This window comes from Hyperolius riggenbachi, chromosome 1 (assembly GCF_040937935.1).
Source record: "Hyperolius riggenbachi isolate aHypRig1 chromosome 1, aHypRig1.pri, whole genome shotgun sequence".
Taxonomy (NCBI): Eukaryota; Metazoa; Chordata; class Amphibia; order Anura; family Hyperoliidae; genus Hyperolius; species Hyperolius riggenbachi.
In genome coordinates, this window is record NC_090646.1 from 566981654 (window position 1) to 566994306 (window position 12653).

Sequence of the window (12653 nt, forward strand, 5' to 3'; positions counted from 1 at the left end):
AAGTAATAGTGCAGTTACTAATACGTTTTTCTGCTTCTACTGCACACTGCAAATCCGATTTGCGAGTAAATTTGCATTTCCGATTTTCCCTGGACGCTTTCAAAATAAGAAGACAAACGCAGAAAAAACGCGGCATGCAGTACTGATTAAAAAAACGCAAATCGGAATTGCATGTAAAATCACATCAATATTGCAAATCGGAATTGGAATGTAGTGTGCACGAGGCCTTAAGTGGTTTGAAACTCAAATTTTATCCCTGGTCTAAAACATTAAACACAGCATAATAGGAGTAATTACTGAAAGGTTCAATAATTCAAATTTTAACATCACTAAAGGTACATACACACGTTGGATTTTCGCAAACGACCCGTCGTTTGGACGTCAAATCGGGCATGTGTATAGTCTGTCGTTCAGCTGATAAGACTGGACTTAAAAAAAGGAATAAACGGACAAACTTGTGAATAATGTGTGTACATGTCGCTATAACCTAGAATTGGTGATGTTGTTTTATGGTTTAGGGAGTGACCTGGTTTACAATGTCCTAGCCAAATCACAATATCCACGTTTGCAAAGCCTATCCAGTCAAAAACACCTCTCTCAGCCCAACATCAACCCAAATGCTACAACACTGTATCTGTAACAGCTGTGAATAGGCCCGAATAGAACACTCTGGAATAATATATTTTAGCAAGTATGACCCAATCTGGACACAATAGTAAGTAGTGGAAAACCAGTGACAGGTCTCACTGAAATGTTCTGCATAGTTTGAGGGCAAGAGGCAGACTCTCTCAGGCACAATAAAATGATAATTTAAGAGTAATTATAGGGCCTCTGTAGGCTTTCACCAGCATCTGTGTAAGGATAACCACAAAAAAATTTGGTAGTGGTAAAAAAAAGCAACACTTAAAGAGACTCTGTACCAAAAATTTAAAAGTTTTTTTCTACCATCCTACAAGTTCCTAAAGTTGTTCTAATGTGCTCTGCCTTACTGCAGCACTTTCTACTCTCACTGTCTCTGTAATAAATCAATGTATCTTTCCCCTGTCAGACTTGTCGGCCTGTGTCTGGAAGGCTGCCAACTCTTCCGTGCTGGTCTGTTTATGCACAGTCTCCAGGCCCCTCTATGCACACTCCAGTGTGTGTGTATTTACATAAGCCAGCAGTGTCTCTGCTATCTTATCAGTGATAGAAGAGAGCTGGATAAAAATCCTCCTCTGTTAGGCTGTAAAAGTAGCTGGCTGACTGAGGAATTACACAGACACCACGGGCAGAGCTGTCTGCAGGAAGCCTGTCACTTCAGTGCATGAGAGAAGCAGGGGACAGAAGGTAAACACACAAATGATCTTTTGAGATTCAAAAGGAAAGCTGTATACAGCCTGCTTGTGTATGGATGTATTTTCTATGTGTGGACATACTGGACATCAACCTACTTCCTGTTTTGGTGGCCATTTTGTTTGTTTATAAACAAACTTTTTAAAACTGTTTTTGTCTACTTTTAATGCGGCGGGGAGCGGCGAAATTGTGACAGAGGGTAATAGGAGATGTCCCCTAACACATTGGTATGTTTACTTTTGTGCGATTTTAACAATACAGATTCTCTTTTTTTTTTTTTTCCAAATAAATTTTTATTGAAAAGTTTTTAAATTTTAACAACATAACATACGTACAGATAGTGAAAGTTACAGATCGTACAGATAAAGCATATGGTCTCTGGGACCTATTTATTATGGAGTCCGGAGGAGATAATGTCTACGAGAGTCCATCCAAACGCTGGCTATAAGTCCATAAACCTAAAGTGGTCCATGTGCAGCAGTAATCGGAGGATTGTGTATAAAAATGGTAACAGCGGTTTGATGTTTCAAATTGTAAGGGGACTCTGTGAGCAGGATGTGGTATGGTCCCCCATAGTAGGACTCTTTCTTCTCGTACAATCTGGTGAGGAAGAGTTAGTGGGGGGAAGGATATATGGACACAAGAGGGAGGGTAGGAGGGTGGGGATGGTGGCAAAGAGAAAGGGGGGGGGGGGCAGGGGCCCAGGTCGTGCCTAAGACCAGTTACAGTTATAGTAGGGTTATAGTAGGGTTTTATAGTAGTGTTGATAAAGTTATATGTCTCTATATTATTGCCCAAGCATAGCCTTCGCCTCATCCGAGTCTCTGAAATCAACCCAGACAGCCCACTTAGTTACAAACGCCTCGGAGTTGTCGTGGACAGGGGTGTATAAGTCCTCCATGCGCATAATGGAGTTAATTTCTTTGAATAGTTCAGTCATACTAGGGATGGTGTTTGATTTCCAATGGCGGGCTATGAGAAGTCTAGCTGAAATTAGTAGTGGAGGGGTGATTGATTTTTTAATTATGTACACTCTGCCCGGTAACAACGTGAGGAGAGCTGTTGAGGCCTTCAGAGGCAGAGGCCTGCAGTATAGGTGCTGGTGGATCCCAAAGACTCGGCTCCAAAAGGGCTGTATCATAGGGCATTCCCACCAGATGTGGATGTATGTACCCCGTGCTTGGGAACATCTCCAACATAGGTCTGAGGTGTCTTTATTAAATTTGGCTACCTGAGTTGGTGTGCGATACCACCTGGCATAGATTTTAAAATTTCTTTCTTGGAAATTTAGGGACGGGGAGGATTTATGTGTCAGTTCGAAGCATTTTTCCCAGTCTTCCGAGGAAAGGGGCTGGCCCAGATCTCTATCCCAGGTGTCAGTTAATACAGATTCTCTTTAACAGACTTAATAAATATCAATGAACAAGGTTGCAGTGTGACTGAAATTACAGGGCACTTAGAGCACGCTCGAGAATACATTTACTTTAGACCTCATAATTACAGATAAATTAGCAATTGTTAAATTAATTAAGTCACCCACTTCTCTGTAAATAGCCATTGTAAATCCCCCCATTGTTTTTTGCTGAACACCAAAACTCTGTAGTAACCCTGCAGCTGTGTTGCTGCAGCTTTTTTTCCCATGCTCGGCAGCAGCAGCAGCCTGATAAGACCGCTGCCAAGCTGGGGCTGGGCTGCAGCAACACGGGTGGGGACATAAAGCCTCAGTCTCCTTTGGAAAGACTTTGGGTGAAAACTGCTACAGCAGTATTGCTGACGTGATAAGGGGGGGGGGGGGGGGGGGTGGCAGGGAGGGTTTTACAAGCTCTGAAGTAAATTTATTCTTGAGCATGATGGAGGTGCTTTTCAAGCCAGAATCCAGTCCTTAGTGATGATCCAGGGATAAAATACCCATGCTACAGGAGTCCCCTTCCAAGACCTTCTTCAAGTGATACATAGAGCAGACTGTCACAAAGTCTGGATGAACTTACACTACAAAGTCTACCAAGGGTTACTAAAGCTCATCTCTGTCACTAGAAATGCAAACAAGGTATCTAAGAGGCTAAAAATGACTGTTCTCAGATCTTCTGCTGCAGATCAATGATGCAAGAACACCCACAACGGAAAGCGACACTGACCACCAACCCATACCCGGATGCTCGCCTTGCAATAACACCAGATGCACGGCCTGCCCGTTTATACAAACCACTACCGTCTTCCAATCTTTTAACACCAAATTACAATATTCAATCAAAAATAACTTAACCTGCACCTCCAGATATGTTATCTACATTATCACCTGTCCATGTCACCTTCAGTACGTGGGTCGCACCACTCAACCAGCACGTAGCAGAATTGGACAACACAAAAGAAATATACTCAAAAACTTCCCACTTCACAGCGTATCAAAACACTTCGGCACCTACCACCACAGCGACCCCTCCATGTTCCGCATCACCCTCATCGAAGCAATCTCACAACAGCAGCACGATGCTTTTGAAAAATTGAGGGCGAGGGAGATGTTTTGGATACAAATATTAAAAACCCTCACGCCTGAGGGCCTCAATGAACAGCTAGAAAAGATTTACTGAACATACTATAAGTACTTTTATATCTATTGGTCGCCTCTTTTATCATCTTTTGTCTTATTGTCATTTGTACATTTTATTGGTTTTTTATTCTTATTTGTTCTTAACTTTGTGGTCTATCAATGTACTGTTTTTATACTTCCTAATGTGATTTTAATCATTCATTTTTGTATTTATACTTTCACTATATACCTGGATTCGTTGGACACTAGTTATATATTTTTCTCGTACCATGGACCACCGTGATTAACCATATACGAGATTTTTGGAGCCAACGGCCCCATCCCATTGTTTATTGCGCTATTGTAACAACACTATCTTCTACTCAATACTCCCCCAAATGTCCAAATATTTGAATATCTATTCTTGTCTTTTATTTCCTTTTTCAAATGGTGCTGTTCTTATTGTAATTTATTGTAACTTATTGTAATATCTACCCTATCATTAACTCTTATATTCCTTCCTTAGGGAATGTATTTGTACATAACTGTATTTTATTCATATGTACTGTCCATTATATTGATATGTTTTCAAACGTCTTGTCCATAGAAACAAGTATAAGCAATTCTATCCCACTAACACTACCTTTTTTGTCCACTTGGGGCCACTAGTGCACTAGAAACCAACGTCACTATATATAATTAATAATTACAACCTTATAAAAACACCCGAAAAAATTGTATGATAATTGAATCAAATGCCCTCACTTATGGCATTAATTGCGTAGGGTAGAAGTGGTTCGCACCCCCGTTCCCACACCATTAACACCCCTCCTGGCAACTGCCCACTTCCGACATGGCGCATAGAATTTCACACATGCGCACACCTAGCGCCCACTCCCAGCCTACGACAATACCTCGGCTGGGCGGTGGTGATGCGTTGCGGAGCTCCGCCCAATGCGGAAGTTAGCACGCAACTGCACGCAGCTAGACGTCCTACGTTTTCCCCTTATGCGTTGTCAGGGCAACACTCAGGCGCCCATTGATGACACGCACTAATGGCCACATTCACAGCACAAGTAATCACTACTGCCCGCCCAGCACACAACCAATCAGGAGCGGTGCAGTCACTATTTAAGCGACCAGAAAACAACACCTAGGCACTAAGGCGCCAGGTGTGTTGCTGACAGATTGCTGGTAAGCTTTCCTTCGATTTTATCTTCTAATCCACCTCTATAATTGTTTTTTATGTGATCAATCCACCTTTGATATAAATAACCCACTCCTCCTTTGTTTGCGGATAATTTTAAGTACATAGACGCGGATCTTTTTTCAATGACCATTTATACCTACTAATCTCGCTCCTTCCCCCTTTCTCCTAATTATTCGTTGCCCTCCCCTCATTCACCTTTCCTTACCACTCAAACCCATACCACCCTTGCTGCTCCTCTCCCCCACTCCCAGTATAAATAAACCCCCCCCCCCTTTCTCCTCCACATCCCTTTTCAGTAAAAACGCACACTTAACCCTCACCTCCCCCAGTATAAACGAGCTCCAACTCCCCCACACACCACCGTAGATCAAAATGCACACCCCAGAACAAATAAACAAATAAACGAATTATTATTTGAGCATGTCTGTCTGACCACATACCAATACGTGCCTTTTTCTTCCCCCAATAGTGTACTCCTACTTCTACTGCCTGAGGAAGCGGGCTTGTACCCGTGAAACGCGTTGTATATCTATACCCTGGAGTGTACCAATAAATCTATTCTTGTTATATTGCACAGTGTTTCTGTGTTTGCTTGGAGGGGGCGGATCCACCACTGCCTCCTCAGCTATTTTTAAACGTTTTAAATACTGTTTTTATTCTTTTGGCGCCTCTGTTCAACCTATACTGCAATGTTATGCAATCGGCTGGCTTCAGCTCTTCCCTCATTTTTAGTGTCAGATTTACATCTCAAGAGCCTATAGTTACAGAAGACCTGGAACCTTAAACTACCCACCTCCGTAAATACCACACCCTAAGGCAGGCCTCTTTATACTGACAAAATTACATAGAAATCAATCAATTTTAAAGAAGAATGCGTAACAGTGTCTTACAAAACCATGTACACCACATTATGGCCCTGATTCACTAAATGACGGTAAAATTCCTGGTCACAGACAAAACATGGCAATTCTACCAGTGCCAGTAATGTAATCTTCCTTGCGCACAACAGTGCATTGCTATTGTGAATAGCATTTAGTGTAGCATGTGTTATGGATGCAACTTGTTGCGTTGTGGTGTTGTATACATAACACAAGTTGTGCTATGTGTGCAGCACACATCCTGTTGTTGGTGTAAACATAGTACATTGTTTACCATATGGCAATTTCAGTGAATCTAGGTCTACATGAGTAGCCACAGGAGCAAGTCATTGTGCATAGTGTAAAGTGCTTGCCTGTAAAAACAGAGGTGATAAAGCCGGCAAGTGCTGGCAGGCAAGGGAAGGGAAGTGGGCTTGCCATATTCAGCCACCGTTTTAGCACCAGTCATCTTTAGGCATGTGCCTCCTGTACATATTGGTACCTGTGGTCTTGCTTGGAGCATATTATAGTATTCCAGGCACTATGCTCAATGAGCAGCAAGTTTAAATAAGAGTGGAGAAAGTTCACTGATGCTAAAATCTTGAGGGCTTTTCTTGAGTAACTAGTGAATTACTGCTAGTGAGCTCAAATTTGCAACTCGCTAAATAACACTCAGCCGAGGCGGCTGATAATGACCGCCTCTGCTGAGAATCCAGCATGTGTCTGTCATCCCTCCGACATTGCAACATAACAGGTTGCTAGCCTGCAGGCTAGCGATGCGCCTGTACAGTGTCGGCCCTACAATGTCGCCCAAGGGATCGGGTCCTGATATGTGTATGGGCCTTAGGATGAGGCATGTGTGGCAACATGAACTAGTCAGCATCAGTTTACATTTTTTTTTGTTCTTTTACCTGTTTTGTTTTTGAGTGCCAGGTGCATTTATTTACTTTGTGCAACCTTACCACTGTAAAATAACACTTTTACCAAAATCACTACCTTAGTTTAGGCAGCAGTTTTAAAGAGACACTGAAGCGAAAAAACAATTATGATATGATGAATTGGTTGTGTAGTACGGATAATTATTAGAACATTAGTAGCAAAGAAAATATTATCATATTTTCATTTTCAGTAATATAGTAATTTTTATAACATTGCATCATTCTCTAATATTTGTAGTTTACACACTACTCAGCACTCTAAATGTTTTTACAGAGCAGGCCAGTGAACTTTTGAACTGTCCTCTGGAGAGAAAAAGAAAATACAGTGACTGACAGCTGAGATAACACGATTCAGAAGACAGAGCTCTCCGCGACTTTGAAAGTCGTGGAGCTCAACGGCTCTTTTGCATAGATAACTGGAGTTTCTTAAAACTCTTTCTGTACTGGAAACAATATTAGATTTATGTCTCTGCTGCTAATGTTTTATTTCTTAGCTGTACTACACATACAAATCATTATATCATAACTTTTTTTTTCGCTTCAGGGCTCTTTCACACTAAGACGTTGCGTTTGATGCGACGTTAAGGTCGCATAACGTGCCCCTAGTGCAGCGCATGTTAGCTTTGAAGTTGGACGTTACATTTAACTGCGTTATGCGTCTCTGGATGCATACTTTTTGGACGCATACTGATCGAACGAAAACGGCACATGCGGCACATTTAAAAAAAACAACAAAAAACAAGCATTACTGAGCATGTGCAAACATTCTATCGCAGCTAAATAGGAGTATAACGCACAGCATGCTGCACTTTCATTTAATGTGCATCGTTATACTCCTATGCAACGTGTGCACTGTGAACAGCACAATTGATTTTTCAATGCTGTGAGTTAGGCTGCGTTACTGGCTGCTGTAGCGTGGGACTTTAACGTCCCACTGTGAAAGCAGCCGCAGTGTCTCTTTAAAGGGATTCCGAGCAGTGCAGAAACTATGGAAAGATGCATATCATTTTAAAGCTCTCTTTCTCCTCTTTCCAATGATATATAAACCACCGCCCTATACCTTTTAGTTTTCGCTATTTTCGCGATTGAAATTGCCGCGGCCGCGATTTCAATCGCGAAAATAAAGAAAACTAAAAGGCGTAGAGCGACGATTTAGGTGTCGCCAGAAAGAGGCGAAAGAGAGCTTTAAAATGATATCCATCTTTCCATAGTTACTTGTATTACACAGGACGACACTTTCCCCAGTGTCAACAGCTCGATTTAGCAGAAAAAGTCGGCCTGTGTAATACAATGTAACTATGGAAAGATGGATATCATTTTAAAGCTCTCTTTCTCCTCTTTCTGGCGACACCTAAATCGTTGCCCTACGCCTTTTAGTTTTCTTTATTTTCGCGATTGAAATCACGGCCGCGGCAATTTCAATCGCGAAAATAGCGAAAACTAAAAGGAGTAGGGCAGCGGTTTATATATCATTGGAAAGAGGAGAAAGAGAGCTTTAAAATGATATGCATCTTTCCATAGTTTCTGCACTGCTCGGAGTTAGAGATGGGCCGAACGGTTCGCCGGCGAACGGTTCCACGCGAACTTTGGTGGTTCGCGTCCCGCTGGCGAACCTTTGCAGAAGTTCGGTTCGCCCCATAATGCACCTTGAGGGTCAACTTTGACCCTCTACATCACAGTCAGCAGGCCCAGTGTAGCCAATTAGGCTACACTAGCCCCTGGAGCCCCACCCCCCCTTATATAAGGCAGGCAGCGGTGGCCATTACGGTCACTCGTGTGCTGCCTGCGTTAGTGAGAGTAGGGCGAGCTGCTGCAGACTGTCTCTCAGGGAAAGATTAGTTAGGCTTAACTTGTTCCTGGCTGGCTGCATACCTGTTCTGTGAACCCACCACTGCATACCTGTACTGTGAACCCACCACTGCATACCTGTTCAGTGAACCCACCACTGCATACCTGTACTGTGAACCCACCACTGCATACCTGTTCAGTGAACCTGCCACTGCATACCTGTTCTGTGAACCCATCACTGCATACCTGTTCAGTGAACCTGCCACTGCATACCTGTGCTGTGAACCCACCACTGCATACCTGTTCTGTGAACCCACCACTGCATACCTGTGCTGTGAACCCATCACTGCATACCTGTTCAGTGAACCTGCCACTGCATACCTGTGCTGTGAACCCATCACTGCATACCTGTTCAGTGAACCTGCCACTGCATACCTGTGCTGTGAACCCACCACTGCATACCTGTTCTGTGAACCCACCACTGCATACCTGTGCTGTGAACCCACCACTGCATACCTGTTCTGTGAACCCACCACTGCATACCTGTTCTGTCAACCCACCACTGCATACCTGTTCAGTGAACCCACCACTGCATACCTGTTGTGTTCAGTGAACCCGCCACTGCATACCTGTTCTGTTCAGTGGACCCGCCAGGGGGGAGGAGGAGGAGGAGGAGGAGAAGGGGACGGCGGCAGGAGAACACCCGCAGCAGGCGTCGCAGGGGGCTTGTGCTGCTCAACCTTCCCGTGGTATTGTTCGCGGCTGGGGGGAGGAGGTTGACTTACGTGACGTCACTGAGGAAGAGCAAGAGGAGATGGAGGGTACTGGATCCGACTTTGTGCAGATGTCGTCTTTTATGCTGTCCTGCCTGTTGAGGGACCCCCGTATAAAAAAACCTCAAGGGGAATGAGCTGTACTGGGTGGCCACACTACTAGACCCTCGGTACAGGCACAAAGTGGCGGACCTGTTACCAACTCACCGGAAGGTGGAAAGGATGCAGCACATGCAGAACCAGCTGTCAACTATGCTTTACAATGCCTTTAAGGGTGATGTGACAGCACAACGCCAGCAAGGTACCACTGCCACTAATCCTCCTCCCGTGTCCACGCAGTCAAAGACAGGACGCTCCAGCGATCTCATGGTGATGTCGGACATGCGGACGTTCTTTAGTCCAACGCCTCGCTGTAGCCCTTCCGGATCCACCCTCCACCAACGCCTGGAACGGCAGGTAGCCGACTACCTGACCTTAAGTGTGGATGTAGACACTGCTGTGAACAGCGATGAGGAACCCTTGAACTACTGGGTGCGCAGGCTTGACCTGTGGCCAGAGCTGTCCCAATTTGCCATCCAACTTCTCTCCTGCCCTGCCGCAAGCGTCCTGTCAGAAAGGTCCTGATCAAATTTGGTCTGACCACAATGAAGCAACGACCTTATTATCTTTTGTGTGCCCCCCGAGACACTCATCTAGGCGCCGGTCATTGCTTCATTGTGATACGCAAGCCCCTTCACCACGGCAAGGTAATGATCACGAAGGGGAATGGGCGCATGTACATGCCTTTTCTTTTGTTGTTGCAGCTGCCCGCAGTGCAGCCAGAAAAATTAGGCAGGCATGTACACGCACCAGAAAAATTATTACAGCGGCCGCTGCTAGCAGCGGCCTAAAAAATTCAGCAATCCGCCTGGAGTCCCGGACCCTGTTGGTGGTGGCGGAGAAGGTAGTCAAGCGGCCTGCAGGCAGACATGCTGTGTGGAGGGACTGGGAGCGACTTAGTCTTCTTGGGGCAGCCCAGGCAGCCAGTCACACGGCGTGCAGGCAGAGATGCTGTGTGTGCGGGGACTGACTTAGTCTTGGGGCGGGCAGCAGCCCTCCGGGATCCATGCCTCATTCATTTTGATAAAGGTGAGGTACTTAACACTTTTGTGATTTAGGCGACTTCTCTTCTCTGTGACAATGCCTCCAGCTGCGCTGAAGGTCCTTCAGCGCAGCTGGAGGCATTGTCACAGAGAAGAGAAGTCGCCTAAATCACAAAAGTGTTAAGTACCTCACCTTTATCAAAATGAATGAGGCATGGATCCCGGAGGGCTGCTGCCCGCCCCAAGACTAAGTCAGTCCCCGCACACACATCATCTCTGCCTGCACGCCGTGTGACTGGCTGCCTGGGCTGCCCCAAGAAGACTAAGTCGCTCCCAGTCCCTCCACACAGCATGTCTGCCTGCAGGCCGCTTGACTACCTTCTCCGCCACCACCAACAGGGTCCGGGACTCCAGGCGGATTGCTGAATTTTTTAGGCCGCTGCTAGCAGCGGCCGCTGTAATAATTTTTCTGGTGCGTGTACATGCCTGCCTAATTTTTCTGGCTGCACTGCGGGCAGCTGCAACAACAAAAGAAAAGGCATGTACATGCGCCCATTCCCCTTCGTGATCATTACCTTGCCGTGGTGAAGGGGCTTGCGTATCACAATGAAGCAATGACCGGCGCCTAGATGAGTGTCTCGGGGGGCACACAAAAGATAATAAGGTCGTTGCTTCATTGTGGTCAGACCAAATTTGATCAGCTGGACAGTCACTGTTCTGTCATTCAGCTACATCAACCAGGCGACCATATGGGCTGTAAAGCCACCAAAACCTGCACTCTCGCCATGGTGTGCACCAGTCCAGCACGGCCGTCACTACACAAACAGCTGTTTGCGGTGCATTACACGGTGAGTTTGGTGTGTCAGTGTGAAGCAGTACCTTAATTACACTACCTGATTGATGTATACACATGCAAGATGTTTTAAAGCACTTTAGGCCTGTCATTTAGCATTCAATGTGATTTCTGCCCTTAAAACGCTGCTTTGCGTCAAATCCAGATTTTTCCCCGGGACTTTTGGCATGTATCCCACTCCGCCATGCCCCCCTCCAGGTGTTAGACCCCTTAAAACATCTTTTCCATCAGTTTTGTGGCCAGCATAATTTTTTTTTTTTTCAAAGTTCGCATCCCCATTGAAGTCTATTGCGGTTCGCGAACTTTAACGCGAACCGAACGTTACGCGAAAGTTCGCGAACCCGGTTCGCGAACCTAAAATCGGAGGTTCGGCCCATCTCTACTCGGAGTCCCTTTAAACATTCTATAGATGCTATATAGTACATCATTTTATATTTGTATAAAGGCACACAGCTCTGTATAAATAGTTGATCATTTTGATTTTCACTTTTTTTTTATTTTTTTTAGGAAAATTACATCCTTTAGAAAAAGATGGCTGATGTGAGGAAAAAGGGTTCTCCTAATATGGTCTCCTTGAAACTTGTATAGCCTGCTTGTATTACTGTTATGTTGTGCACAGCACTTGATAAAAGGAAACGAAGGTTTGATAGAAGCATAGATACACATCCGTAATTAGAACACTTGTTAGAGAGCCTAATGAATGATACACTAAAACGCCATGCGGATCTGCATGCACCCTACTCTGTTTATTTGTATTGGCTATATTTCTTTCTTTATTCATAAAGCCTCAGTAAACAATATGAGCACTGTGTATTTCTCTGGCTATTTACATTTGAGTGGGTGTCTTTTCTGATAAACACATATTGCTTTAATGTAACAAATTATAACGATTACTCAAATACTGAATCATTGCAAAACAATCACAGCAGATTCCATTAGTCACAATGTTGTGCTTTAGATACTGGGGAACATTTTTAAATGTAAACCAGCTTTAGATTACTAAGTACTCTCTGGGCCTAGTAGGAGTATAATGATATTATTTGGATAATGAACAGTAATTGGCTTATTTTAGGATTCATAAAAAAAGGAAGTGACATGACAACAGATGCAAGATTTATCATAGCTCAGTGAAACTGTTATTACAGGAAATTAATTCAAAGAAAGTTTGTAAATGTCTGGCAGGATATTATATGTGGATAACTAAAATAGCTGCACTCAGTTCTGATGAAGAATAAGGACTTGTAAACATCACATGGCATGGGACAACGTTCAACCCAAAAAAATATTTAAATC

At 44.2% G+C, this 12653-nt stretch overlaps 1 protein-coding gene across 7 annotated transcripts in view; it reads right to left on the reverse strand.

Annotated features, from left to right (window-relative positions):
• The window catches only part of MCTP1 (multiple C2 and transmembrane domain containing 1), a 980166-nt gene that overhangs the window by 509221 nt on the left and 458292 nt on the right, over positions 1–12653 (reverse strand). The gene's annotated exons all lie outside the window — the stretch shown is intronic.